We start from the raw sequence: 26,592 nt of genomic DNA, 5'->3' as shown, positions 1-26,592 counted from the left end.
TGGTGGTAAGTTGCGAAGGGAGTGTCCTGTGGCGATTTGGACTAAGTCATTCCAGGCAGTAGACCTTGTCCCATTGCTTTAAGTATACTTGTCAATTAATTCCTTCCTGTCCTTCATTATTTACTTCCTCTTGATTTGCTAAGGAGACTGCCTGGTGAAATAATTGTCAAGGGGAAATGTGGAGATTGTGGCTTTAGAGGAGGAGGGGCCCAGGACATTTCTCAGCTAGTGCAGCTTGGGAGGAGGGGGAAATGCTTGTGGAAGTCTGTGAGGACCACAAAGAACTGTCTTGGACCTAAATCTCCAGACTCTTTGCAGATGCGGAAAAGAACACTGTATCAGTAGTTGACATTGAGTTTCCGTGGCGTTGTCGAAAGGGGATCTCACTTACACTCCTTGTGCTCCTCTCTCTGTTTCAGGCCTCATGAAGCAGAAGTGGAGAAGAAGGAAGTGTCAGGAATGCCACAGACAGAGGAGAAAAGAAGATGGAGGAAAAGGAAAGGAACTCTGGGCACAGTACCCTCCCTCAAATCAGCCTCAGGTCATGTAATTAGACTGTATGGGAATCTCGAGCCTTTTAATACCTTGAGCAGTGTGACCGCCCTGTAAGCTGGGTCCCGGTCTGTCCCCTCTGGACATTCTGCTCCGTCATCTGGCTAGTGTGAGTGACTGCCCTGTAATGAGGGTGCCAGTCACCTCCCCCTTAATGTGGAGGGGCATTGAGCTCTTTCTTTAATTGAGCATTGTGACCGCCCTGTAACTAGGGTGCGGGTCTCTGCCGACTTGCTCATTTGGCATTACGCCAGGCTCTGCCCCACTAGTCAGCGTGACAACCCTGTAATTAGGGTCCATGTCACAAGGCTCTCCAGAATGGGACATATCGAGCTCTTTGGTACTTTGACAGCTGGACCTTCCTGTAATTCAGGTTATGGTCTCTCCTCTTTGGCTAATGCCAGCGACCACCCTGTAATGAGGGGACAGGTTGCATCTTGCTTTTGAAATCTGGGGGATTAGAATCATTTCTGTAACATGGGCAGCTTGACCTCCCTGTAAGTAGGGTTTGAATCTCCGAAGCCCTTTGGCTGCTTAGTGAGTGTGACTGCCCTGCAATCAGGGTGCAAGTCACCTCCCCCTAAATGTGGGGGGGGGCATTGAGCTCTTTGTTAAACTGAGCAATGTGACCGCCCTGTAACTAGGGTCTGGGTCTCTGCCCACTTGCTCATTTGGCTTTACGCCGTGCTCTGCCCCCTGGGTCAGCGTGACCGCTCTGTAATTAGGGTCTGTGTCACAAGTTACTCTTAAATGGGACATATCGAGCTCCTTGGTACTTTGACAGCTGGACCTTCCTTTAATTCAGGTTATGGTCTCTCCTCTTTGGCTAATGCCAGCGACCACCCTGTAATGAGGGACAGGTTGCATCTCGCTTTTGAAATCTGGGGGATTAAAATCATTTCTGTAACATGGGCAGCTTGACCTCCCTGTAACTAGGGTTTGCGTCTCCGAGGCCCTTTGGGTCTCTTGGCCTCGTGCTGTCTTCACAGCGTGCTGCGAAGGACCGCCCTGTCATCAGGGATCGGGTCTTTGCCCTCTAGTCTCTTGGCACTAGGCCAAATGCAGCCACTGCCCCGAATGAGCACCCTGTAAACAGGGTACAGGTCTCATCAGCTACTATTTATGGTGCCCCCTGAGACTGTGTCCAGAGTACGGCCCTTTAAGCAGCGCTTGCAACGTGCCTGGAATTCTGCAGCCAAGTCTGCTGCTTTCTCCTCCCTTCTTGGACTCTTGGAGACCTGACATGCTATTGGTGGTAAGTTGCGAAAGGGAGTGTCCTGTGGCGATTTGGACTAAGTCATTCCAGGCAGTAGACCTTGTCCCATTGCTTTAAGTATACTTGTCAATTAATTCCTTCCTGTCCTTCATTATTTACTTCCTCTTGATTTGCTAAGGAGACTGCCTGGTGAAATAATTGTCAAGGGGAAATGTGGAGATTGTGGCTTTAGAGGAGGAGGGGCCCAGGACATTTCTCAGCTAGTGCAGCTTGGGAGGAGGGGGAAATGCTTGTGGAAGTCTGTGAGGACCACAAAGAACTGTCTTGGACCTAAATCTCCAGACTCTTTGCAGATGCGGAAAAGAACACTGTATCAGTAGTTGACATTGAGTTTCCGTGGCGTTGTCGAAAGGGGATCTCACTTACACTCCCCTTGTGCTCCCTCTCTCTGTTTCAGGCCTCATGAAGCAGAAGTGGAGAAGAAGGAAGTGTCAGGAATGCCACAGACAGAGGAGAAAAGAAGATGGAGGAAAAGGAAAGGAACTCTGGGCACAGTACCCTCCCTCAAATCAGCCTCAGGTCATGTAATTAGACTGTATGGGAATCTCGAGCCTTTTAATACCTTGAGCAGCGTGACCGCCCTGTAAGCTGGGTCCCGGTCTGTCCCCTTTGGACATTCTGCTCCGTCATCTGGCTAGTGTGAGTGACTGCCCTGTAATGAGGGTGCCAGTCACCTCCCCCTTAATGTGGAGGGGCATTGAGCTCTTTCTTTAATTGAGCATTGTGACCGCCCTGTAACTAGGGTGCGGGTCTCTGCCGACTTGCTCATTTGGCATTACGCCAGGCTCTGCCCCACTAGTCAGCGTGACAACCCTGTAATTAGGGTCCATGTCACAAGGCTCTCCAGAATGGGACATATCGAGCTCTTTGGTACTTTGACAGCTGGACCTTCCTGTAATTCAGGTTATGGTCTCTCCTCTTTGGCTAATGCCAGCGACCACCCTGTAATGAGGGGACAGGTTGCATCTTGCTTTTGAAATCTGGGGGATTAGAATCATTTCTGTAACATGGGCAGCTTGACCTCCCTGTAAGTAGGGTTTGAATCTCCGAAGCCCTTTGGCTGCTTAGTGAGTGTGACTGCCCTGCAATCAGGGTGCAAGTCACCTCCCCCTAAATGTGGGGGGGGGGGCATTGAGCTCTTTGTTAAACTGAGCAATGTGACCGCCCTGTAACTAGGGTCTGGGTCTCTGCCCACTTGCTCATTTGGCTTTACGCCGTGCTCTGCCCCCTGGGTCAGCGTGACCGCTCTGTAATTAGGGTCTGTGTCACAAGTTACTCTTAAATGGGACATATCGAGCTCCTTGGTACTTTGACAGCTGGACCTTCCTTTAATTCAGGTTATGGTCTCTCCTCTTTGGCTAATGCCAGCGACCACCCTGTAATGAGGGGACAGGTTGCATCTCGCTTTTGAAATCTGGGGGATTAAAATCATTTCCGTAACATGGGCAGCTTGACCTCCCTGTAACTAGGGTTTGCGTCTCCGAGGCCCTTTGGGTCTCTTGGCCTCGTGCTGTCTTCACAGCGTGCGAAGGACCGCCCTGTCATCAGGGATCGGGTCTTTGCCCTCTAGTCTCTTGGCACTAGGCCAAATGCAGCCACTGCCCCGAATGAGCACCCTGTAAACAGGGTACAGGTCTCATCAGCTACTATTTATGGTGCCCCCTGAGACTGTGTCCAGAGTACCGGCCCTTTAAGCAGCGCTTGCAACGTGCCTGGAATTCTGCAGCCAAGTCTCCTGCTTTCTCCTCCCTTCTTGGACTCTTGGAGACCTGACATGCTATTGGTGGTAAGTTGCGAAAGGGAGTGTCCTGTGGCGATTTGGACTAAGTCATTCCAGGCAGTAGACCTTGTCCCATTGCTTTAAGTATACTTGTCAATTAATTCCTTCCTGTCCTTCATTATTTACTTCCTCTTGATTTGCTAAGGAGACTGCCTGGTGAAATAATTGTCAAGGGGAAATGTGGAGATTGTGGCTTTAGAGGAGGAGGGGCCCAGGACATTTCTCAGCTAGTGCAGCTTGGGAGGAGGGGGAAATGCTTGTGGAAGTCTGTGAGGACCACAAAGAACTGTCTTGGACCTAAATCTCCAGACTCTTTGCAGATGCGGAAAAGAACACTGTATCAGTAGTTGACATTGAGTTTCCGTGGCGTTGTCGAAAGGGGATCTCACTTACACTCCCCTTGTGCTCCCTCTCTCTGTTTCAGGCCTCATGAAGCAGAAGTGGAGAAGAAGGAAGTGTCAGGAATGCCACAGACAGAGGAGAAAAGAAGATGGAGGAAAAGGAAAGGAACTCTGGGCACAGTACCCTCCCTCAAATCAGCCTCAGGTCATGTAATTAGACTGTATGGGAATCTCGAGCCTTTTAATACCTTGAGCAGCGTGACCGCCCTGTAAGCTGGGTCCCGGTCTGTCCCCTTTGGACATTCTGCTCCGTCATCTGGCTAGTGTGAGTGACTGCCCTGTAATGAGGGTGCCAGTCACCTCCCCCTTAATGTGGAGGGGCATTGAGCTCTTTCTTTAATTGAGCATTGTGACCGCCCTGTAACTAGGGTGCGGGTCTCTGCCGACTTGCTCATTTGGCATTACGCCAGGCTCTGCCCCACTAGTCAGCGTGACAACCCTGTAATTAGGGTCCATGTCACAAGGCTCTCCAGAATGGGACATATCGAGCTCTTTGGTACTTTGACAGCTGGACCTTCCTGTAATTCAGGTTATGGTCTCTCCTCTTTGGCTAATGCCAGTGACCACCCTGTAATGAGGGGACAGGTTGCATCTTGCTTTTGAAATCTGGGGGATTAGAATCATTTCTGTAACATGGGCAGCTTGACCTCCCTGTAAGTAGGGTTTGAATCTCCGAAGCCCTTTGGCTGCTTAGTGAGTGTGACTGCCCTGCAATCAGGGTGCAAGTCACCTCCCTCTAAATGTGGGGGGGCATTGAGCTCTTTGTTAAACTGAGCAATGTGACCGCCCTGTAACTAGGGTCTGGGTCTCTGCCCACTTGCTCATTTGGCTTTACGCCGTGCTCTGCCCCCTGGGTCAGCGTGACCGCTCTGTAATTAGGGTCTGTGTCACAAGTTACTCTTAAATGGGACATATCGAGCTCCTTGGTACTTTGACAGCTGGACCTTCCTTTAATTCAGGTTATGGTCTCTCCTCTTTGGCTAATGCCAGCGACCACCCTGTAATGAGGGGACAGGTTGCATCTCGCTTTTGAAATCTGGGGGATTAAAATCATTTCCGTAACATGGGCAGCTTGACCTCCCTGTAACTAGGGTTTGCGTCTCCGAGGCCCTTTGGGTCTCTTGGCCTCGTGCTGTCTTCACAGCGTGCTGCGAAGGACCGCCCTGTCATCAGGGATCGGGTCTTTGCCCTCTAGTCTCTTGGCACTAGGCCAAATGCAGCCACTGCCCCGAATGAGCACCCTGTAAACAGGGTACAGGTCTCATCAGCTACTATTTATGGTGCCCCCTGAGACTGTGTCCAGAGTACCGGCCCTTTAAGCAGCGCTTGCAACGTGCCTGGAATTCTGCAGCCAAGTCTGCTGCTTTCTCCTCCCTTCTTGGACTCTTGGAGACCTGACATGCTATTGGTGGTAAGTTGCGAAAGGGAGTGTCCTGTGGCGATTTGGACTAAGTCATTCCAGGCAGTAGACCTTGTCCCATTGCTTTAAGTATACTTGTCAATTAATTCCTTCCTGTCCTTCATTATTTACTTCCTCTTGATTTGCTAAGGAGACTGCCTGGTGAAATAATTGTCAAGGGGAAATGTGGAGATTGTGGCTTTAGAGGAGGAGGGGCCCAGGACATTTCTCAGCTAGTGCAGCTTGGGAGGAGGGGGAAATGCTTGTGGAAGTCTGTGAGGACCACAAAGAACTGTCTTGGACCTAAATCTCCAGACTCTTTGCAGATGCGGAAAAGAACACTGTATCAGTAGTTGACATTGAGTTTCCGTGGCGTTGTCGAAAGGGGATCTCACTTACACTCCCCTTGTGCTCCCTCTCTCTGTTTCAGGCCTCATGAAGCAGAAGTGGAGAAGAAGGAAGTGTCAGGAATGCCACAGACAGAGGAGAAAAGAAGATGGAGGAAAAGGAAAGGAACTCTGGGCACAGTACCCTCCCTCAAATCAGCCTCAGGTCATGTAATTAGACTGTATGGGAATCTCGAGCCTTTTAATACCTTGAGCAGCGTGACCGCCCTGTAAGCTGGGTCCCGGTCTGTCCCCTTTGGACATTCTGCTCCGTCATCTGGCTAGTGTGAGTGACTGCCCTGTAATGAGGGTGCCAGTCACCTCCCCCTTAATGTGGAGGGGCATTGAGCTCTTTCTTTAATTGAGCATTGTGACCGCCTGTAACTAGGGTGCGGGTCTCTGCCGACTTGCTCATTTGGCATTACGCCAGGCTCTGCCCCACTAGTCAGCGTGACAACCCTGTAATTAGGGTCCATGTCACAAGGCTCTCCAGAATGGGACATATCGAGCTCTTTGGTACTTTGACATCTGGACCTTCCTGTAATTCAGGTTATGGTCTCTCCTCTTTGGCTAATGCCAGAGACCACCCTGTAATGAGGGGACAGGTTGCATCTGGCTTTTGAAATCTGGGGGATTAGAATCATTTCTGTAACATGGGCAGCTTGACCTCCTGTAAGTAGGGTTTGAATCTCCGAAGCCCTTTGGCTGCTTAGTGAGTGTGACTGCCCTGCAATCAGGGTGCAAGTCACCTCCCCCTTAATGTGGAGGGGCATTGAGCTCTTTCTTTAATTGAGCATTGTGACCGCCCTGTAACTAGGGTCTGGGTCTCTGCCCACTTGCTCATTTGGCTTTACGCCGTGCTCTGCCCCCTGGGTCAGCGTGACCGCTCTGTAATTAGGGTCTGTGTCACAAGTTACTCTTAAATGGGACATATCGAGCTCCTTGGTACTTTGACAGCTGGACCTTCCTTTAATTCAGGTTATGGTCTCTCCTCTTTGGCTAATGCCAGCGACCACCCTGTAATGAGGGACAGGTTGCATCTCGCTTTTGAAATCTGGGGGATTAAAATCATTTCCGTAACATGGGCAGCTTGACCTCCCTGTAACTAGGGTTTGCGTCTCCGAGGCCCTTTGGGTCTCTTGGCCTCGTGCTGTCTTCACAGCGTGCTGCGAAGGACCGCCCTGTCATCAGGGATCGGGTCTTTGCCCTCTAGTCTCTTGGCACTAGGCCAAATGCAGCCACTGCCCCGAATGAGCACCCTGTAAACAGGGTACAGGTCTCATCAGCTACTATTTATGGTGCCCCCTGAGACTGTGTCCAGAGTACCGGCCCTTTAAGCAGCGCTTGCAACGTGCCTGGAATTCTGCAGCCAAGTCTGCTGCTTTCTCCTCCCTTCTTGGACTCTTGGAGACCTGACATGCTATTGGTGGTAAGTTGCGAAAGGGAGTGTCCTGTGGCGATTTGGACTAAGTCATTCCAGGCAGTAGACCTTGTCCCATTGCTTTAAGTATACTTGTCAATTAATTCCTTCCTGTCCTTCATTATTTACTTCCTCTTGATTTGCTAAGGAGACTGCCTGGTGAAATAATTGTCAAGGGAAATGTGGAGATTGTGGCTTTAGAGGAGGAGGGCCCAGGACATTTCTCAGCTAGTGCAGCTTGGGAGGAGGGGAAATGCTTGTGGAAGTCTGTGAGGACCACAAAGAACTGTCTTGGACCTAAATCTCCAGACTCTTTGCAGATGCGGAAAGAACACTGTATCAGTAGTTGACATTGAGTTTCCGTGGCGTTGTCGAAAGGATCTCACTTACACTCCCCTTGTGCTCCCTCTCTCTGTTTCAGGCCTCATGAAGCAGAAGTGGAGAAGAAGGAAGTGTCAGGAATGCCACAGACAGAGGAGAAAAGAAGATGGAGGAAAAGGAAAGGAACTCTGGGCACAGTACCCTCCCTCAAATCAGCCTCAGGTCATGTAATTAGACTGTATGGGAATCTCGAGCCTTTTAATACCTTGAGCAGCGTGACCGCCCTGTAAGCTGGGTCCCGGTCTGTCCCCTTTGGACATTCTGCTCCGTCATCTGGCTAGTGTGAGTGACTGCCCTGTAATGAGGGTGCCAGTCACCTCCCCCTTAATGTGGAGGGGCATTGAGCTCTTTCTTTAATTGAGCATTGTGACCGCCCTGTAACTAGGGTGCGGGTCTCTGCCGACTTGCTCATTTGGCATTACGCCAGGCTCTGCCCCACTAGTCAGCGTGACAACCCTGTAATTAGGGTCCATGTCACAAGGCTCTCCAGAATGGGACATATCGAGCTCTTTGGTACTTTGACATCTGGACCTTCCTGTAATTCAGGTTATGGTCTCTCCTCTTTGGCTAATGCCAGTGACCAGCCTGTAATGAGGGGACAGGTTGCATCTTGCTTTTGAAATCTGGGGGATTAGAATCATTTCTGTAACATGAGCAGCTTGACCTCCCTGTAAGTAGGGTTTGAATCTCCGAAGCCCTTTGGCTGCTTAGTGAGTGTGACTGCCCTGCAATCAGGGTGCAAGTCACCTCCCCCTAAATGTGGGGGGGGCATTGAGCTCTTTGTTAAACTGAGCAATGTGACCACCCTGTAACTAGGGTCTGGGTCTCTGCCCACTTGCTCATTTGGCTTTACGCCGTGCTCTGCCCCCTGGGTCAGCGTGACCGCTCTGTAATTAGGGTCTGTGTCACAAGTTACTCTTAAATGGGACATATCGAGCTCCTTGGTACTTTGACAGCTGGACCTTCCTTTAATTCAGGTTATGGTCTCTCCTCTTTGGCTAATGCCAGCGACCACCCTGTAATGAGGGGACAGGTTGCATCTCGCTTTTGAAATCTGGGGGATTAGAATCGTTTCCGTAACATGGGCAGTTTGACCTCTCCGTAACTAGGGTTTGCGTCTCCGAGGCCCTTTGGGTCTCTTGGCCTCGTGCTGTCTTCACAGCGTGCTGCGAAGGACCGCCCTGTCATCAGGGATCGGGTCTTTGCCCTCTAGTCTCTTGGCACTAGGCCAAATGCAGCCACTGCCCCGAATGAGCACCCTGTAAACAGGGTACAGGTCTCATCAGCTACTATTTATGGTGCCCCCTGAGACTGTGTCCAGAGTACCGGCCCTTTAAGCAGCGCTTGCAACGTGCCTGGAATTCTGCAGCCAAGTCTCCTGCTTTCTCCTCCCTTCTTGGACTCTTGGAGACCTGACATGCTATTGGTGGTAAGTTGCGAAAGGGAGTGTCCTGTGGCGATTTGGACTAAGTCATTCCAGGCAGTAGACCTTGTCCCATTGCTTTAAGTATACTTCTCAATTAATTCCTTCCTGTCCTTCATTATTTACTTCCTCTTGATTTGGTATGGAGACTGCCTGGTGAAATAATTGTCAATGGGAAATGTGGAGATTGTGGCTTTAGAGGAGGAGGGGCCCAGGACATTTCTCAGCTAGTGCAGCTTGGGAGGAGGGGGAAATGCTTGTGGAAGTCTGTGAGGACCACAAAGAACTGTCTTGGACCTAAATCTCCAGACTCTTTGCAGATGCGGAAAAGAACACTGTATCAGTAGTTGACATTGAGTTTCCGTGGCGTTGTCGAAAGGGGATCTCACTTACACTCCCCTTGTGCTCCCTCCCTCTGTTTCCGGCCTCATGAAGCAGAAGTGGAGAAGAAGGAAGTGTCAGGAATGCCACAGACAGAGGAGAAAAGAAGATGGAGGAAAAGGAAAGGAACTCTGGGCACAGTACCCTCCCTCAAATCAGCCTCAGGTCATGTAATTAGACTGTATGGGAATCTCGAGCCTTTTAATACCTTGAGCAGCGTGACCGCCCTGTAAGCTGGGTCCCGGTCTGTCCCCTTTGGACATTCTGCTCCGTCATCTGGCTAGTGTGAGTGACTGCCCTGTAATGAGGGTGCCAGTCACCTCCCCCTTAATGTGGAGGGGCATTGAGCTCTTTCTTTAATTGAGCATTGTGACCGCCCTGTAACTAGGGTGCGGGTCTCTGCCGACTTGCTCATTTGGCATTACGCCAGGCTCTGCCCCACTAGTCAGCGTGACAACCCTGTAATTAGGGTCCATGTCACAAGGCTCTCCAGAATGGGACATATCGAGCTCTTTGGTACTTTGACAGCTGGACCTTCCTGTAATTCAGGTTATGGTCTCTCCTCTTTGGCTAATGCCAGCGACCACCCTGTAATGAGGGGACAGGTTGCATCTTGCTTTTGAAATCTGGGGGATTAGAATCATTTCTGTAACATGGGCAGCTTGACCTCCCTGTAAGTAGGGTTTGAATCTCCGAAGCCCTTTGGCTGCTTAGTGAGTGTGACTGCCCTGCAATCAGGGTGCTAGTCACCTCCCCCTAAATGTGGGGGGGGGCATTGAGCTCTTTGTTAAACTGAGCAATGTGACCGCCCTGTAACTAGGTCTGAGTCTCTGCCCACTTGCTCATTTGGCTTTACGCCGTGCTCTGCCCCATGGGTCAGCGTGACCACTCTGTAATTAGGGTCTGTGTCACAATGGCAGAAAAGAACACTGTATCAGTATTTTACACTGATTTTGCATTTGGGACCTGGAGTTGTTGAAAGCGTTTCTCACTTACAGATTCCTTATGCTCCCTTTCTCTGTTTCAGGCATCTTGAAGCACAAGTGGAGAAGAAGGAAGTATCAATACCAAGGCATAACTTTGAATCTGAAATGCAGAGACCTTAAACACACAAATTCTATAGAACGATCACTTCCTTTTATTAATAAGTCATCATTTCCTATTGGAAGTGCAAGGATGTGACTGAAGGGAAGGCATATTTCTATTCTGCACTCACCCCCAATTCTGCCTCCCAAACTCCTCAAATAAATTTAAGGTTCACAAAATTAACATTTACTCCAGGTAACGCCTAACTTGTGTATTTCTCACAGATTTCTAAAAGGGAGCAACAAACTAAATGTTCTGGCAGCTGACAGTTACTTCCTGCACTTCACAACTTTCAAACACCTACTGTACTTAAACGGTCTCACCAACCAAAGTGTGCCACACATTCAATATTAACTTTGCACCTATTTTGTCAGAAGTTAGAGTGTTTTTAGTAGTTGTGTCCATTGGTGGACGTGGCAATAGTGGTGTTTTAATAATCTTTTATGCTTATTGAATTCAGAGGATGATGATGTGGATGTTTAGGTAGGTATTTTTCTGTTAAGTCTTGGTATTTGGGCAGAGGTGCAGCATTTTGTGATTATGATTGTTTTTCTGGTATTGGTTTAGTGTTAATTGTTGGCAATTTTAGATGTTTTTGTGTACTTACATTAGTAGATGTATTTAGAGGGCAAAGCTGAGGTTGTCTGTTTGGTGCAATTTGATTGGCGTAAAAGTTAATTTCGGGTAGGTGTTTGAAAGCCCTGAGCTTTGAATTTGTAGCTCAACGGGGATGCAGGACCCACCTGGCTACCTCAATTCTTACTTTCATTTCTAATTCCAAAATCTTGGATGAAGATGACCATATAAAGAAGAATAAAGATATCTCCAGAGACTTTCAAGAGGGTTGCATTTCTGCAGCTTAGGAGATCCCTTAAACCTCATTGAGCTTTTCAAAGTGCAATAATTGTGGAAAACTTCTACTTCTGCCACTAAGTGTTGAACAATAATCTGTATTAAAGGATTTACACTGGTAGTTAATTCTGTTCTGTATTAAGATGATTTTGCTAAAATCACCACTTTATGATGTGTGAAATGAATTAACTAGGTTTGATTATACCTATTTGATAAAAGTTGGACTACTCCATATTAAATGCATGGATTGAACTTTGATTGTCAGATCACATTGCTTTGCTTTCTGTAACTCCTTATTTATGAACGTATTTATTACTCTTTATGTCATTCAATTAATAAAATGTATGCATTCAAGTATTGTCTCCGTTTTTTCTGTGGCTAAAGAAAAAGGAATCTGGTAAACTTGTGAAGAATTTTGGTATCGTTACGTTTAATTTAATTAACATTGTTTTATCGTTTTCATGCGGTCATTGGACCCTGTAGTGGTGCAAGTTTGATTTTTCTCTTGGATCCCGCGTTTTGGGCAGACTGCAGCGTGATCTTGAGGATGAAGATCTCACTGCCACTTAGGTGCATAAGACTGCCCTCCTAGAGCTTTTTAGGTGCACAAGAATAGGCCTTGGTTTGGTCCCTTCACTGTTCACGGGCTTACAGATTGTTTGAGATCTGCAGGCCCTAGAGCTCACTTCCTTTGCACAAAATATGATTGTGGCTATAATAAGATTGGCCTAAAACTAGCAAGGTCCTCTGATTTCTGCACCTTTCCCGTTCAGAAATTTTGTAAAAAGTAGATTAATGTAATATTTTTATATTTAACTTAATCTCAAGTTTCTCAGAAATTTACTTCTACGGTGCACTAAATTTTCAATAAAAAAAACAGGAGTACTTGTGGCACCTTAAAGACTAACAAATTTATTTTAGCTTGAGGTTTCGTGAGCTCAGCTTTAGCTCACGAAAGCTCATGCTAAAATAAATTTGTTAGTCTTTAAGGTGCCACAAGTACTCCTGTTTTTTTTGCGGATACAGACTAACACGGCTGCTACTCTGAAACCTAAATTTTCAATATTCTAATACATGGGAGGTAGTGTGGTCTAGTGGTTTAGAGCACTGGCCTGGGATTCAGGTGACCTGGTTTCTATTGCTGGCTCTGCTGCTGGGTCACTGGCAGTCCTTGGGTCACTTGGTTGTCACTTCACCTCCCTGTGCCAGTGTCCCACTCCATTTAAAAAAAAAGGGGGAAGGGAGATGATTGTACTGACCTCATTTGTAAATTGTTTTGAGACCTACTGAAGAAAAGCACTAAACAGAATTTTTACTAAAAATGAGATTCTATTGGGGCGGGAGAGAACTAGAGATTAACTTTGGTAGGGTGCATGAAGATATAATTCACTATGTAGGCATTAATTTTGCTAATGCTGTGAAGAAAACTGTCCTGTGAATAATGAATTGAAACAGCCTCTCTCTCTTTGCATCTGTTAATTCATTTCTCCTATACCAGATGCTTTTTGTTCCATTGAAATGTGCATGGGGATGTGCTTTTTATTTATTACCCTTGCCCTATGACTTATTATTCAAAGGTGGGCAACTTGGAAAGCAAATACTCAGTCTTAGGTGATTGTTCACCTGGTGTAGAAAAAGCAGGTGAACAAAGTCTAAGTGTGCAGCAGCTGCAGTTACACTAGGGGAAGTCTATGACTTCAATAGTCGTCTTTTCTCGGTTTACAGGTACTCTGACTTGCCCTTTCCCCTTCACTTAAACCCGATTCAGAGGCAGCTGGTGAGTCACAGGTGCACTTCCTTCCATGCTAGGAGAGACCTGAAACCTGATGGTATGATGATGAGGGCGCTAGTTCAGCAAAGTACCGTTTTAGCATACCTCAGCCAGAGTCGTCATGCGTACCTGGAAAAAGAAAGGGCTTCTACAGCTAAACAAAAGATCTGCCAGGACTGACTATTCAATAGAATAGGTTGCAGCTAGTTAACCTGGTGTAAAGTTGGCTAAACCTCTCAAAGACTGCGTTGGTGCAGGTTGCATTTCCACGGAATAATTACCATGCATTCTGCCTATTTAAAAATTATCTTCCTTGCTGTTTGATTTGTCTTATTGTTTAAAACTATTGTGTTGTGTTGCTCTCTAATTAGTGGAGCTTGTTAGAAAAAAACAATTGCCAGAGTTTGCTCTTTTGTTGAAATTGAAACACACTGCAGGACAGTGTCAATTCTGACAGCATCCACCAGAAACCGAGCATGTTTCCAATGGAACTTTGCCGGCTAGGCAGAATGCCATTGGAAACTTGCTTGGCTTCCTGACAGCTCAGCTGCCTGGCTCCTTCACAGACCGTGTGGCACGCTGCTGGGAACCCGCGCTTCCAGGCTCCCAGCTCCTCAGCTGCCTGCCTGGTGGGCTGATGGGAAGCTGGGAGCCTGAAAGTTGCGGGAGCCCCAGCTGCCAGGCTCGTGACTCCTCGCCAGGTAGGGCTCTTAGGGTCCTTGGCTCCAGGTGTGCTACCGTGGAGGTGTGCTACCGTGGAGGTGTGCTACGAGGCTGCTTTAGAGCTCAGTGGAGATCAGCAATTCCATTTCACAGAGAATGTCAAAATTTTTGAATAGGATTCCAAATCAGAATGAAATCTGATTTTGAAATAGCAAAATCCTCTACAAAATAGGATTACCGTTCTCCCCCCAGCTCTTTCCGACGGTGGTACTAGTGGGGCCTTGTAATGAATGCCGCCCTGTTTTACTGGTTCCCCCAACTTTTCCCCTGTTATTTTTCTCCTTTCATCCCTGTGGAAACAAAAATATTTTCCTTTCCTATATTCTTCCGGGGTGTGTGTGTGTGTGTGTTCACTCGGGGGTGGGGGGAGGTTGGAACAGATGCCCCTGGGGTAGAAGGATCTTTCCCTGCTGCGTTCCTGCACGGCCCTTTTCTTGGTCAGAGCTGCATGCAAAGCAGACTCCATCTTGGCCACGAGGGCACTAAAGTTACATAAACAAATCTACATGTGTCCTCTGCAAACACTTATTCACGGCTAGCTACTGGGATTATTATCGCTAAAGATTCAAACACACATACAAACCCTATATATTCTATTTCTTCAGGGGGAATAAAGAACAGAATTTCCATGTAACTCTAGTATGGTTTAAAGTTAAAGGTACTGGGTTATGACATTTGCTCTCTTGCAGATAGAATTGTAAAATTACAAGCTCTTTATTTTTGTGTACTCTAAAACACATCCATATAATTAAATCAAGGTTGAAAGTGCTTTGCCTCGAAGATTCATTTAAACCTCTATGGATAAAAAGAAGAACCTCGAGGACTCAGTATACTGATGTGTAGATAGCACCTCAGCACATTTCAGTGTGCAGGTCATTTCCTTTCTGATGCCTGTGCAGGGGATGTCTCTTTACACTAGAAGCTTTTGCTGTATCTTTTGGCTATATTGGCCCAGCTCCTCTAAGGTACATAGCCATTATGTGAGGGGAGTGAGGGGCCCAAACATCTTTGAGGATGTGGGTCGCTCTCCCCTGGTTTCTCTTTCCAGTCAGTGGAGTCAGGCTGTGCAAGTGGGAAGTCACTGCCTAACGCTGGGAGTGGCTCAACTCCTCCGTGGGCTGGTGCTGGGCTCTGCCAAAGAGCCTGGGATGGCCCCACGCTGCTGGAGACGAGGGAAGCCATGGTGGGCTTGGTACTAAAGCCTGAGCAGCAGGATGGGGCCAAGCTTGGCAGCGTGCGGAAGCAGGTGCAGGCAGGCTCTGTGCACTACTGAGGGACAGCAGGGGATGGTTTGGTTCCTCTTGCCCCATAGGAAGAGGCCAGGGTAGGCTCAGTGTGGGGGCTGCCATGGGAAGCCTGACAAGTGAGATCCGCCCCTTGCGCCTCTGGAGGCAGTCCTGTGCATCGCTGCCCTGCTGCCACCAGGGCACCAGGACTCCAAAACTTAGTCACAGATACAAGGGCTGGACAGAGCCCACCTGGGGCTCCACCAGGGGGCGGGGCTCAGACTGGGCAGGAATTGGTTCAAGAGGGAGGGCGTTTGGTGTGAGAGAGAGGCTGAATCAGCTCAAGACTGAGGCAAGACTTCAGGTTAGAAGACGGCAGGCGCCAACTGTGAGGCGGGCCTGTGAGAACCTCTGAGGCGGCACGATCCGGGGGCGTGGCTTAGGAGCAGAGGGCCACGTGCCCAGGCCCTCAGGGAAAGGGGCGCTCAACGGGGAGAAGCGGCACTAGGAGCTGCCCACAGCCAGTAGAACCTTGCAGGAGGCCCCGCTACCCCGAGAACATCAGACTGGTTGGGACCAGATGAAGCAAGCACCTCAGAGGCGGGGGGCTCTGATCAGGCTTCCACATGGCGGCATGAGAGGGACTGCGGCTGAGGCTGAAAGTGGTGCAGGCACCGCAAGGAGGCCGGACGGGAAGCAGCGACAGGCACTGCCTGAGAAAGAGGAGCGGGTGGCCGGGTTGTGAGGTGGCAGGAGGGGCAAAGGTGAGGCTGGAGCGCCGCGATGAGACGGCGGGAAGCAGCTGGCTCTAGCAGGAAGTCTGAGGCAGCAGTAGACGGAATGTGGGTTGTTTGGGAAACTGCATCATGGGGCAGGCAGAAGGCGCTGAGGAAGGAGCAATGCTGAGAGGGCAGTAGGAGGCTGGGGGCAAACCCACAGAAGGGGCACGAGCAGAGGGAAGGGTTGGGCTTGAGGCAGGAAGCACTGAGGTAACTCGAGGAGAGGGGTGAGGAGCGTGTGACTGGGCACCAGAGGGCAGGGCTCCAGCCAGGCACAGAAAGGTCAGGGCATAAGGAAGGGTTCAAGTTAAGTAGGGAAAAGCTGAGGTTGCACAAGGGGGTGAGGAACGTGATTTGAGGCAGCAGGATGGGCAAAGAGATGTGGTGGCACAAGTTGGTGTATGGGGTTTGAGCTGAGGCGGGAAAGGTCTGAGGTAGATCAGCGAGGTAGGGGGAAGTGCTGAAGTGATCCAAGAGGAGTGGGCTTGGCACCTGGGCGGGAAAGGCTGAGGTGACGCCTGAGGAGGAGCACGACGTCTGGGCGGGAAAGGCTGAGGTGACTCTGAAGGAGGCGGGAGTCGGAGCCTGGGCGGGAAAAGCTGAGGTGGCAGAGGAGGAGGTGTCCAGCACTTGGGTTGAAAAAGCTAAGGGGGGAGGGGTGAGAGCCTGGGCAGGAAACGCTGAGGTGACTCTGAAGTGTGTGCGGGGGAGGGGGGCAGGTGTCAGTGCCTGGGCGGGACAGACTGCGGAGACTCTCATGGGCGTGGGGCGGCGCCTGGGTGGTAACGTCTGTGGTGACTCTGAATGGGGGTGGGGACTTGAACCTGGGCAGGAAAGGCTGAGGTGACTCTTAAAGGGGTGGGTTGGATCCTGGGAGGGAAAGGCTGAGGTGAAGCCTGAGGAGGGGCTCAGAAATTAGGCAGGACTAGCTGAAGTGATTCTGAAGGGAGGGGCAGGAGTTGGAGATTGGGCGGGAAAACCTGAGGTTACTCTCAAGAGGGAATGTCAGAGTCTGGGCAGGAAAGGCTGAAGTGATGCTAAAGCGGGGGGGTGTCAGAGCCTGGGCGGGAAAGACTGAAGGGACTCTCAAGGGGGTGGGTCGGAGCCTGGGTGGGAAAAGCTGAGATGGCAGAGGAGGAGGTGTCTGGCACTTGGGCGAAAAAAGCTGAGGGGGGTCAAATCCTGGGCAGGAAACACTGAGGTGACTCTGAAGTGTGTGCGGGGGGGGCCAGGTGTCGGAGCCTGGGCAGGAAAGACTGAAGTGACTCTGAAGCGGGTGGATCGGAGCCTGGGCGGGAAAGGCTGAGGTGACTCTGAAGAGGGTGGGTTGGAACCTGGGCAGGAAAGGCTGAGGTGATGCCCTACGAGGAGCTCTACATCTGGGCGGGAAATGCTGAGGTGTCGCCTGAGGAGGAGCTCGACATCTGGGCGGGAAAGGCTGAGGTGGCAGCAGAAGAGGAGCTTGGCTCCTGGGAGGGAAAGGGTGAGGTGACAGCAGGGGAGGGGCTCAGAAATTAGGCAGGACTAGCTGAAGTGACTCTGAAGGGAGGGGCAGGTGTTGGAGACTGGGTGGGAAAACCTGAGGTGACTCTCAAGGGGGAGTGTCAGAGTCTGGGCGGGAAAAGCTGAGGTGACGCTAAAGTGGCGAGGTGTCAGAGCCTGGGCGAGAAAGGCTGAGGAGACCCTCAAGGGGGTGGGTCCGAGCCTGGGTGGGAAAGGCTGTGGTGACTCTGAAGGGTGGGGGCTGTCAGAGCCTTGGCCTAAAAGTCTGTGGTGACTCTGAATGGGGGTGGAAACTGGAGCCTGGGCAGGAAAGATTTGGTATTTTTCTGACTCAGGAGGGGAAAATCCTTATCTGAGAGTTGTGGAGTTGTTGTAAAGGTGTCTGACTAACACATGCCTCTGTGCTCCCTCTCTCTCTTTCAGGCAGCTTCAAACACAAGTGGACAAGAGGAAAGGTTGGGGAATGTCAAGCCAAGACGAAGAAAGAAGAGAAGTCACTGAAGATGGAGGCAAAGGAAAGGGACTCTGGGCACAGTAACCTGCCTGTAATCAGGCCACCGGTCATCTAATTACACTGTATGGGGATCTCGAGCATTTTAATCCCTTGAACAGCATGACCCCTCTGTAAGCAGGGTCCAGGTCTTATGCCTTTTCCCTTTCTTTTTGGAGGGGAGGAAAATTGGTCAAGTTTAACACTGTGGGTCAAGTAACCTATTGCAATGAACTCTTTCTGTTCTGGGAAGTCCCCCTTTGTTTTGTATATATGTGTATGTGAGTGAACGTGATACAAATGGATGTGAATATGTATATTTATATATTTATTTATTTATTTTGAGTTCTTTCAGTTAAATCACTGCAGTGCTTTTTCTTTACTCTCCTCAGAATTGGAAAAAGAGCTCAATGTATACTATTATATTTATCCTCCTCCTCCCCACAAAAGGAAAGAGTAAAAGCTCAGATAGTATCTTTTAGTGCACAAGAGAATCTCTCTCTAGTTCTGCTTTCTTTAGGTTCAGTTCCCATTAGTGGGCTGAGGGCAAAGATTGGCCTTTAATGAGGGTGAGCTCTTTGTTAAACTGAGCAATGTGGCCGCCCTGTAACTAGGGCCCGGGTCTCTGCCCACTTGCTCATTTGGCTTTACGCCGTGCTCTGCCCCATCAGTCAGCGTGACCGCTCTGTAATTAGGGTCTATGTCACAAGTTACTCTTAAATGGGACATATCGAGCTCTTTGGTATTTTGACAGCTGGACCTTCCTGTAATAGAGCTTATGGTCTCTCCTCTTTGGCTAATGCCAGCGACCACCCTGTAATGAGGGGACAGGTTGCATCTTGCTTTTGAAATCTGGGGGATTAGAATCATTTCCGTAACATGGGCAGCTTGACCTCCCTGTAACTAGGGTTTGCGTCTCTGAGGCCCTTTGGGTCTCTTGGCCTCGTGTCTTCACAGCGTGCTGCGAAGGACCGCCCTGTCATCAGGGATCGGGTCTTTGCCCTCTAGTCTCTTGGCACTAGGCCAAATGAAGCCACTGCCCCGAATGAGCACCCTGTAAACAGGGTACAGGTCTCATCAGCTACTATTTATGGTGCCCCCTGAGACTGTGTCCAGAGTACCGGCCCTTTAAGCAGCGCTTGCAACGTGCCTGGAATTCTGCAGCCAAGTCTCCTGGTTTCTCCTCCCTTCTTGGACTCTTGGAGACCTGACATGCTATTGGTGGTAAGTTGCGAAAGGGAGTGTCCTGTGGCGATTTGGACTAAGTCATTCCAGGCAGTATACCTTGTCCCATTGCTTTAAGTATACTTGTCAATTAATTCCTTCCTGTCCTTCATTATTTACTTCCTCTTGATTTGGTAAGGAGAATGCCTGGTGAAATAATTGTCAAGGGGAAATGTGGAGATTGTGGCCTTAGAGGAGGAGGGGCCCAGGACATTTCTCAGCTAGTGCAGCTTGGGAGGAGGGGGAAATGCTTGTGGAAGTCTGTGAGGACCACAAAGAACTGTCTTGGACCTAAATCTCCAGACTCTTTGCAGATGCGGAAAAGAACACTGTATCTGTAGTTGACATTGAGTTTCCGTGGCGTTGTCGAAAGGGGATCTCACTTACACTCCCCTTGTGCTCCCTCTCTCTGTTTCAGGCCTCATGAAGCAGAAGTGGAGAAGAAGGAAGTGTCAGGAATGCCACAGACAGAGGAGAAAAGAAGATGGAGGAAAAGGAAAGGAACTCTGGGCACAGTACCCTCCCTCAAATCAGCCTCAGGTCATGTAATTAGACTGTATGGGAATCTCGAGCCTTTTAATACCTTGAGCAGCGTGACCGCCCTTTAAGCTGGGTCCCGGTCTATCCCCTTTGGACATTCTGCTCCGTCATCTGGCTAGTGTGAGTGACTGCCCTGTCATGAGGGTGCCAGTCACCTCCCCCTTAATGTGGAGGGGCACTGAGCTCTTTCTTTAATTGAGCATTGTGACCGCCCTGTAACTAGGGTCCGGGTCTCTGCCGACTTGCTCATTTGGCATTACGCCGGGCTCTGCCCCACTAGTCAGCGTGACAACCCTGTAATTAGGGTCCATGTCACAAGGCTCTCCAGAATGGGACATATCGAGCTCTTTGGTACTTTGACAGCTGGACCTTCCTGTAATTCAGGTTATGGTCTCTCCCCTTTGGCTAATGCCAGCGACCACCTTGTAATGAGGGGACAGGTTGCATCTTGCTTTTGAAATCTGGGGGATTAGAATCATTTCTGTAACATGGGCAGCTTGACCTCCCTGTAAGTAGGGTTTGAATCTCCGAAGCCCTTTGGCTGCTTAGTCAGTGTGACTGCCCTGCATTCAGGGTGCAAGTCACCTCCCCCTAAATGTGGGGAGGGGGCATTGAGCTCTTTGTTAAACTGAGCAATGTGACCGCCCTGTAACTAGGGCCTGGGTCTCTGCCCACTTGCTCATTTGGCTTTACGCCGTGCTCTGCCCCCTGGGTCAGCGTGACCGCTCTGTAATTAGGGTCTGTGTCACAAGTTACTCTTAAATGGGACATATCGAGCTCCTTGGTACTTTGACAGCTGGACCTTCCTTTAATTCAGGTTATGGTCTCTCCTCTTTGGCTAATGCCAGCGACCACCCTGTAATGAGGGGACAGGTTGCATCTCGCTTTTGAAATCTGGGGGATTAGAATCCTTTCCGTAACATGGGCAGCTTGACCTCCCTGTAACTAGGGTTTGCGTCTCCGAGGCCCTTTGGGTCTCTTGGCCTCGTGCTGTCTTCACAGCGTGCTGCGAAGGACTGCCCTGTCATCAGGATCGGGTCTTTGCCCTCTAGTCTCTTGGCACTAGGCCAAATGCAGCCACTGCCCTGAATGAGCACCCTGTAAACAGGGTACAGGTCTCATCAGCTACTATTTATGGTGCCCCTGAGACTGTGTCCAGAGTACCGCCCTTTAAGCAGCGCTTGCAACGTGCCTGGAATTCTGCAGCCAAGTCTCCTGCTTTCTCCTCCCTTCTTGGACTCTTGGAGACCTGACATGCTATTGGTGGTAAGTTGCGAAAGGAGTGTCCTGTGGCGATTTGGACTAAGTCATTCCAGGCAGTAGGCCTTGTCACATTGCTTTAAGTATACTTGTCAATTAATTCCTTCCTGTCCTTCATTATTTACTTCCTCTTGATTTGGTAAGGAGACTGCCTGGTGAAATAATTGTCAAGGGGAAATGTGGAGATTGTGGCTTTAGAGGAGGAGGGCCCAGGACATTTCTCAGCTAGTGCAGCTTGGGAGGAGGGGAAATGCTTGTGGAAGTCTGTGAGGACCACAAAGAACTGTCTTGGACCTAAATCTCCAAACTCTTTGCAGATGCGGAAAAGAACACTGTATCAGTAGTTGACATTGAGTTTCCGTGGCGTTGTCGAAAGGGGATCTCACTTACACTCCCCTTGTGCTCCCTCTCTCTGTTTCAGGCCTCATGAAGCAGAAGTGGAGAAGAAGGAAGTGTCAGGAATGCCACAGACAGAGGAGAAAAGAAGATGGAGGAAAAGGAAAGGAACTCTGGGCACAGTACCCTCCCTCAAATCAGCCTCAGGTCATGTAATTAGACTGTATGGGAATCTCGAGCCTTTTAATACCTTGAGCAGCATGACCGCCCTGTAAGCTGGGTCCCGGTCTGTCCCCTTTGGACATTCTGCTCCGTCATCTGGCTAGTGTGAGTGACTGCCCTGTAATGAGGGTGCCAGTCACCTCCCCCTTAATGTGGAGGGGCATTGATCTCTTTCTTTAATTGAGCATTGTGACCGCCCTGTAACTAGGGTCCGGGTCTCTGCCGACTTGCTCATTTGGCATTACGCCGGGCTCTGCCCCACTAGTCAGCGTGACAACCCTGTAATTAGGATCCATGTCACAAGGCTCTCCAGAATGGGACATATCGAGCTCTTTGGTACTTTGACAGCTGGACCTTCCTGTAATTCAGGTTATGGTCTCTCCTCTTTGGCTAATGCCAGCGACCACCCTGTAATGAGGACAGGTTGCATCTTGCTTTTGAAATCTGGGGATTAGAATCATTTCTGTAACATGGGCAGCTTGACCTCCTGTAAGTAGGGTTTGAATCTCTGAAGCCCTTTGGCTGCTTAGTGAGTGTGACTGCCCTGCAATCAGGGTGCAAGTCACCTCCCCCTAAATGTGGGGGGGCATTGAGCTCTTTCTTTAATTGAGGAATGTGACCGCCCTGTAACTAGGGCCTGGGTCTCTGCCCACTTGCTCATTTGGCTTGACGCCGTGCTCTGCCCCATGGGTCAGCGTGACCGCTCTGTAATTAGGGTCTGTGTCACAAGTTACTCTTAAATGGGACATATCGAGCTCCTTGGTACTTTGACAGCTGGACCTTCCTTTAATTCAGGTTATGGTCTCTCCTCTTTGGCTAATGCCAGCGACCACCCTGTAATGAGGGGACAGGTTGCATCTCGCTTTTGAAATCTGGGGGATTAGAATCATTTCCGTAACATGGGCAGCTTTACCTCCCTGTAACTAGGGTTTGCGTCTCCGAGGCCCTTTGGGTCTCTTGGCCTCGTGCTGTCTTCACAGCGTGCTGCGAAGGACCGCCCAGTCATCAGGGATCGGGTCTTTGCCCTCTAGTCTCTTGGCACTAGGCCAAATGCAGCCACTGCCCCGAATGAGCACCCTGTAAACAGGGTACAGGTCTCATCAGCTACTATTTATGGTGCCCCCTGATACTGTGTCCAGAGTACCGACCCTTTAAGCAGCGCTTGCAACGTGCCTGGAATTCTGCAGCCAAGTCTCCTGCTTTCTCCTCCCTTCTTGGACTCTTGGAGACCTGACATGCTATTGGTGGTAAGTTGCGAAAGGGAGTGTCCTGTGGCGATTTGGACTAAGTCATTCCAGGCAGTAGACCTTGTCCCATTGCTTTAAGTATACTTGTCAATTAATTCCTTCCTGTCCTTCATTATTTACTTCCTCTTGATTTGCTAAGGAGACTGCCTGGTGAAATAATTGTCAAGGGGAAATGTGGAGATTTTGGCTTTAGAGGAGGAGGGGCCCAGGACATTTCTCAGCTAGTGCAGCTTGGGAGGAGGGGGAAATGCTTGTGGAAGTCTGTGAGGACCACAAAGAACTGTCTTGGACCTAAATCTCCAGACTCTTTGCAGATGCGGAAAAGAACACTGTATCAGTAGTTGACATTGAGTTTCCGTGGCGTTGTCGAAAGGATCTCACTTACACTCCCCTTGTGCTCCCTCTCTCTGTTTCCGGCCTCATGAAGCAGAAGTGGAGAAGAAGGAAGTGTCAGGAATGCCACAGACAGAGGAGAAAAGAAGATGGAGGAAAAGGAAAGGAACTCTGGGCACAGTACCCTCCCTCAAATCAGCCTCACGTCATGTAATTAGACTGTATGGGAATCTCGAGCCTTTTAATACCTTGAGCAGCGTGACCGCCCTGTAAGCTGGGTCCCGGTCTGTCCCCTTTGGACATTCTGCTCCGTCATCTGGCTAGTGTGAGTGACTGCCCTGTAATGAGGGTGCCAGTCACCTCCCCTTTAATGTGGAGGGGCACTGAGCTCTTTCTTTAATTGAGCATTGTGACCGCCCTGTAACTAGGGTCCGGGTCTCTGCCGACTTGCTCATTTGGCATTACGCCGGGCTCTGCCCCACTAGTCAGCGTGACAACCCTGTAATTAGGGTCCATGTCACAAGGCTCTCCAGAATGGGACATATCGAGCTCTTTGGTACTGTGACTGCTGGACCTTCCTGTAATTCAGGTTATGGTCTCTCCTCTTTGGCTAATGCCAGCGACCACCCTGTAATGAGGGGACAGGTTGCATCTTGCTTTTGAAATCTGGGGGATTAGAATCATTTCTGTAACAGGGGCAGCTTGACCTCCCTGTAAGTAGGGTTTGAATCTCCGAAGCCCTTTGGCTGCTTAGTCAGTGTGACTGCCCTGCATTCAGGGTGCAAGTCACCTCCCCCTAAATGTGGGGAGGGGGCATTGAGCTCTTTGTTAAACTGAGCAATGTGACCGCCCTGTAACTAGGGCCTGGGTCTCTGCCCACTTGCTCATTTGGCTTTACGCCGTGCTCTGCCCCCTGGGTCAGCGTGACCGCTCTGTAATTAGGGTCTGTGTCACAAGTTACTCTTAAATGGGACATATCGAGCTCCTTGGTACTTTGACAGCTGGACCTTCCTTTAATTCAGGTTATGGTCTCTCCTCTTTGGCTAATGCCAGCGACCACCCTGTAATGAGGGGACAGGTTGCATCTCGCTTTTGAAATCTGGGGGATTAGAATCCTTTCCGTAACATGGGCAGCTTGACCTCCCTGTAACTAGGGTTTGCGTCTCCGAGGCCCTTTGGGTCTCTTGGCCTCGTGCTGTCTTCACAGCGTGCTGCGAAGGACTGCCCTGTCATCAGGGATCGGGTCTTTGCCCTCTAGTCTCTTGGCACTAGGCCAAATGCAGCCACTGCCCCGAATGAGCACCCTGTAAACAGGGTACAGGTCTCATCAGCTACTATTTATGGTGCCCCCTGAGACTGTGTCCAGAGTACCGGCCCTTTAAGCAGCGCTTGCAACGTGCCTGGAATTCTGCAGCCAAGTCTCCTGCTTTCTCCTCCCTTCTTGGACTCTTGGAGACCTGACATGCTATTGGTGGTAAGTTGCGAAAGGGAGTGTCCTGTGGCGATTTGGACTAAGTCATTCCAGGCAGTAGGCCTTGTCACATTGCTTTAAGTATACTTGTCAATTAATTCCTTCCTGTCCTTCATTATTTACTTCCTCTTGATTTGGTAAGGAGACTGCCTGGTGAAATAATTGTCAAGGGGAAATGTGGAGATTGTGGCTTTAGAGGAGGAGGGGCCCAGGACATTTCTCAGCTAGTGCAGCTTGGGAGGAGGGGGAAATGCTTGTGGAAGTCTGTGAGGACCACAAAGAACTGTCTTGGACCTAAATCTCCAAACTCTTTGCAGATGCGGAAAAGAACACTGTATCAGTAGTTGACATTGAGTTTCCGTGGCGTTGTCGAAAGGGGATCTCACTTACACTCCCCTTGTGCTCCCTCTCTCTGTTTCAGGCCTCATGAAGCAGAAGTGGAGAAGAAGGAAGTGTCAGGAATGCCACAGACAGAGGAGAAAAGAAGATGGAGGAAAAGGAAAGGAACTCTGGGCACAGTACCCTCCCTCAAATCAGCCTCAGGTCATGTAATTAGACTGTATGGGAATCTCGAGCCTTTTAATACCTTGAGCAGCGTGACCGCCCTGTAAGCTGGGTCCCGGTCTGTCCCTTTGGACATTCTGCTCCGTCATCTGGCTAGTGTGAGTGACTGCCCTGTAATGAGGGTGCCAGTCACCTCCCCTTAATGTGGAGGGCATTGATCTCTTTCTTTAATTGAGCATTGTGACCGCCCTGTAACTAGGGTCCGGGTCTCTGCCGACTTGCTCATTTGGCATTACGCCGGGCTCTGCCCCACTAGTCAGCGTGACAACCCTGTAATTAGGGTCCATGTCACAAGGCTCTCCAGAATGGGACATATCGAGCTCTTTGGTACTTTGACAGCTGGACCTTCCTGTAATTCAGGTTATGGTCTCTCCTCTTTGGCTAATGCCAGCGACCACCCTGTAATGAGGGGACAGGTTGCATCTTGCTTTTGAAATCTGGGGGATTAGAATCATTTCTGTAACATGGGCAGCTTGACCTCCCTGTAAGTAGGGTTTGAATCTCTGAAGCCCTTTGGCTGCTTAGTGAGTGTGACTGCCCTGCAATCAGGGTGCAAGTCACCTCCCCCTAAATGTGGGGGGGCATTGAGCTCTTTCTTTAATTGAGGAATGTGACCGCCCTGTAACTAGGGCCTGGGTCTCTGCCCACTTGCTCATTTGGCTTGACGCCGTGCTCTGCCCCATGGGTCAGCGTGACCGCTCTGTAATTAGGGTCTGTGTCACAAGTTACTCTTAAATGGGACATATCGAGCTCCTTGGTACTTTGACAGCTGGACCTTCCTTTAATTCAGGTTATGGTCTCTCCTCTTTGGCTAATGCCAGCGACCACCCTGTAATGAGGGGACAGGTTGCATCTCGCTTTTGAAATCTGGGGGATTAGAATCATTTCCGTAACATGGGCAGCTTTACCTCCCTGTAACTAGGGTTTGCGTCTCCGAGGCCCTTTGGGTCTCTTGGCCTCGTGCTGTCTTCACAGCGTGCGAAGGACCGCCCAGTCATCAGGGATCGGGTCTTTGCCCTCTAGTCTCTTGGCACTAGGCCAAATGCAGCCACTGCCCCGAATGAGCACCCTGTAAACAGGGTACAGGTCTCATCAGCTACTATTTATGGTGCCCCCTGATACTGTGTCCAGAGTACCGACCCTTTAAGCAGCGCTTGCAACGTGCCTGGAATTCTGCAGCCAAGTCTCCTGCTTTCTCCTCCCTTCTTGGACTCTTGGAGACCTGACATGCTATTGGTGGTAAGTTGCGAAGGGAGTGTCCTGTGGCGATTTGGACTAAGTCATTCCAGGCAGTAGACCTTGTCCCATTGCTTTAAGTATACTTGTCAATTAATTCCTTCCTGTCCTTCATTATTTACTTCCTCTTGATTTGCTAAGGAGACTGCCTGGTGAAATAATTGTCAAGGGGAAATGTGGAGATTTTGGCTTTAGAGGAGGAGGGGCCCAGGACATTTCTCAGCTAGTGCAGCTTGGGAGGAGGGGGAAATGCTTGTGGAAGTCTGTGAGGACCACAAAGAACTGTCTTGGACCTAAATCTCCAGACTCTTTGCAGATGCAGAAAAGAAC

General features: G+C 49.8%; 2 long non-coding RNA genes across 2 annotated transcripts; both read left to right on the top strand.

Annotated features, from left to right (window-relative positions):
* Nucleotides 1–1,704: 1,704 nt before the first annotated feature.
* On the top strand, nt 1,705–6,401 carry LOC120407269. The gene is made up of 4 exons (XR_005599873.1): nt 1,705–1,807; nt 2,226–3,614; nt 4,033–5,420; nt 5,839–6,401. It is a non-coding gene; the product is annotated as an uncharacterized LOC120407269 (long non-coding RNA).
* A 425-nt stretch (nt 6,402–6,826) lies between these two features.
* LOC120407270 lies at nt 6,827–20,007 on the top strand. Its single transcript, XR_005599874.1, has 5 exons — nt 6,827–7,223; nt 7,636–9,024; nt 9,457–10,219; nt 18,444–19,053; nt 19,472–20,007. It is a non-coding gene; the product is annotated as an uncharacterized LOC120407270 (long non-coding RNA).
* Nucleotides 20,008–26,592: the final 6,585 nt, after the last annotated feature.

Source organism: Mauremys reevesii, linkage group 6, assembly GCF_016161935.1.
Source record: "Mauremys reevesii isolate NIE-2019 linkage group 6, ASM1616193v1, whole genome shotgun sequence".
In the NCBI taxonomy this organism is placed as follows: Eukaryota; Metazoa; Chordata; order Testudines; family Geoemydidae; genus Mauremys; species Mauremys reevesii.
Note: the sequence above shows the minus strand (reverse complement) of the source record. Positions and strands in the feature narration are given on the sequence as shown.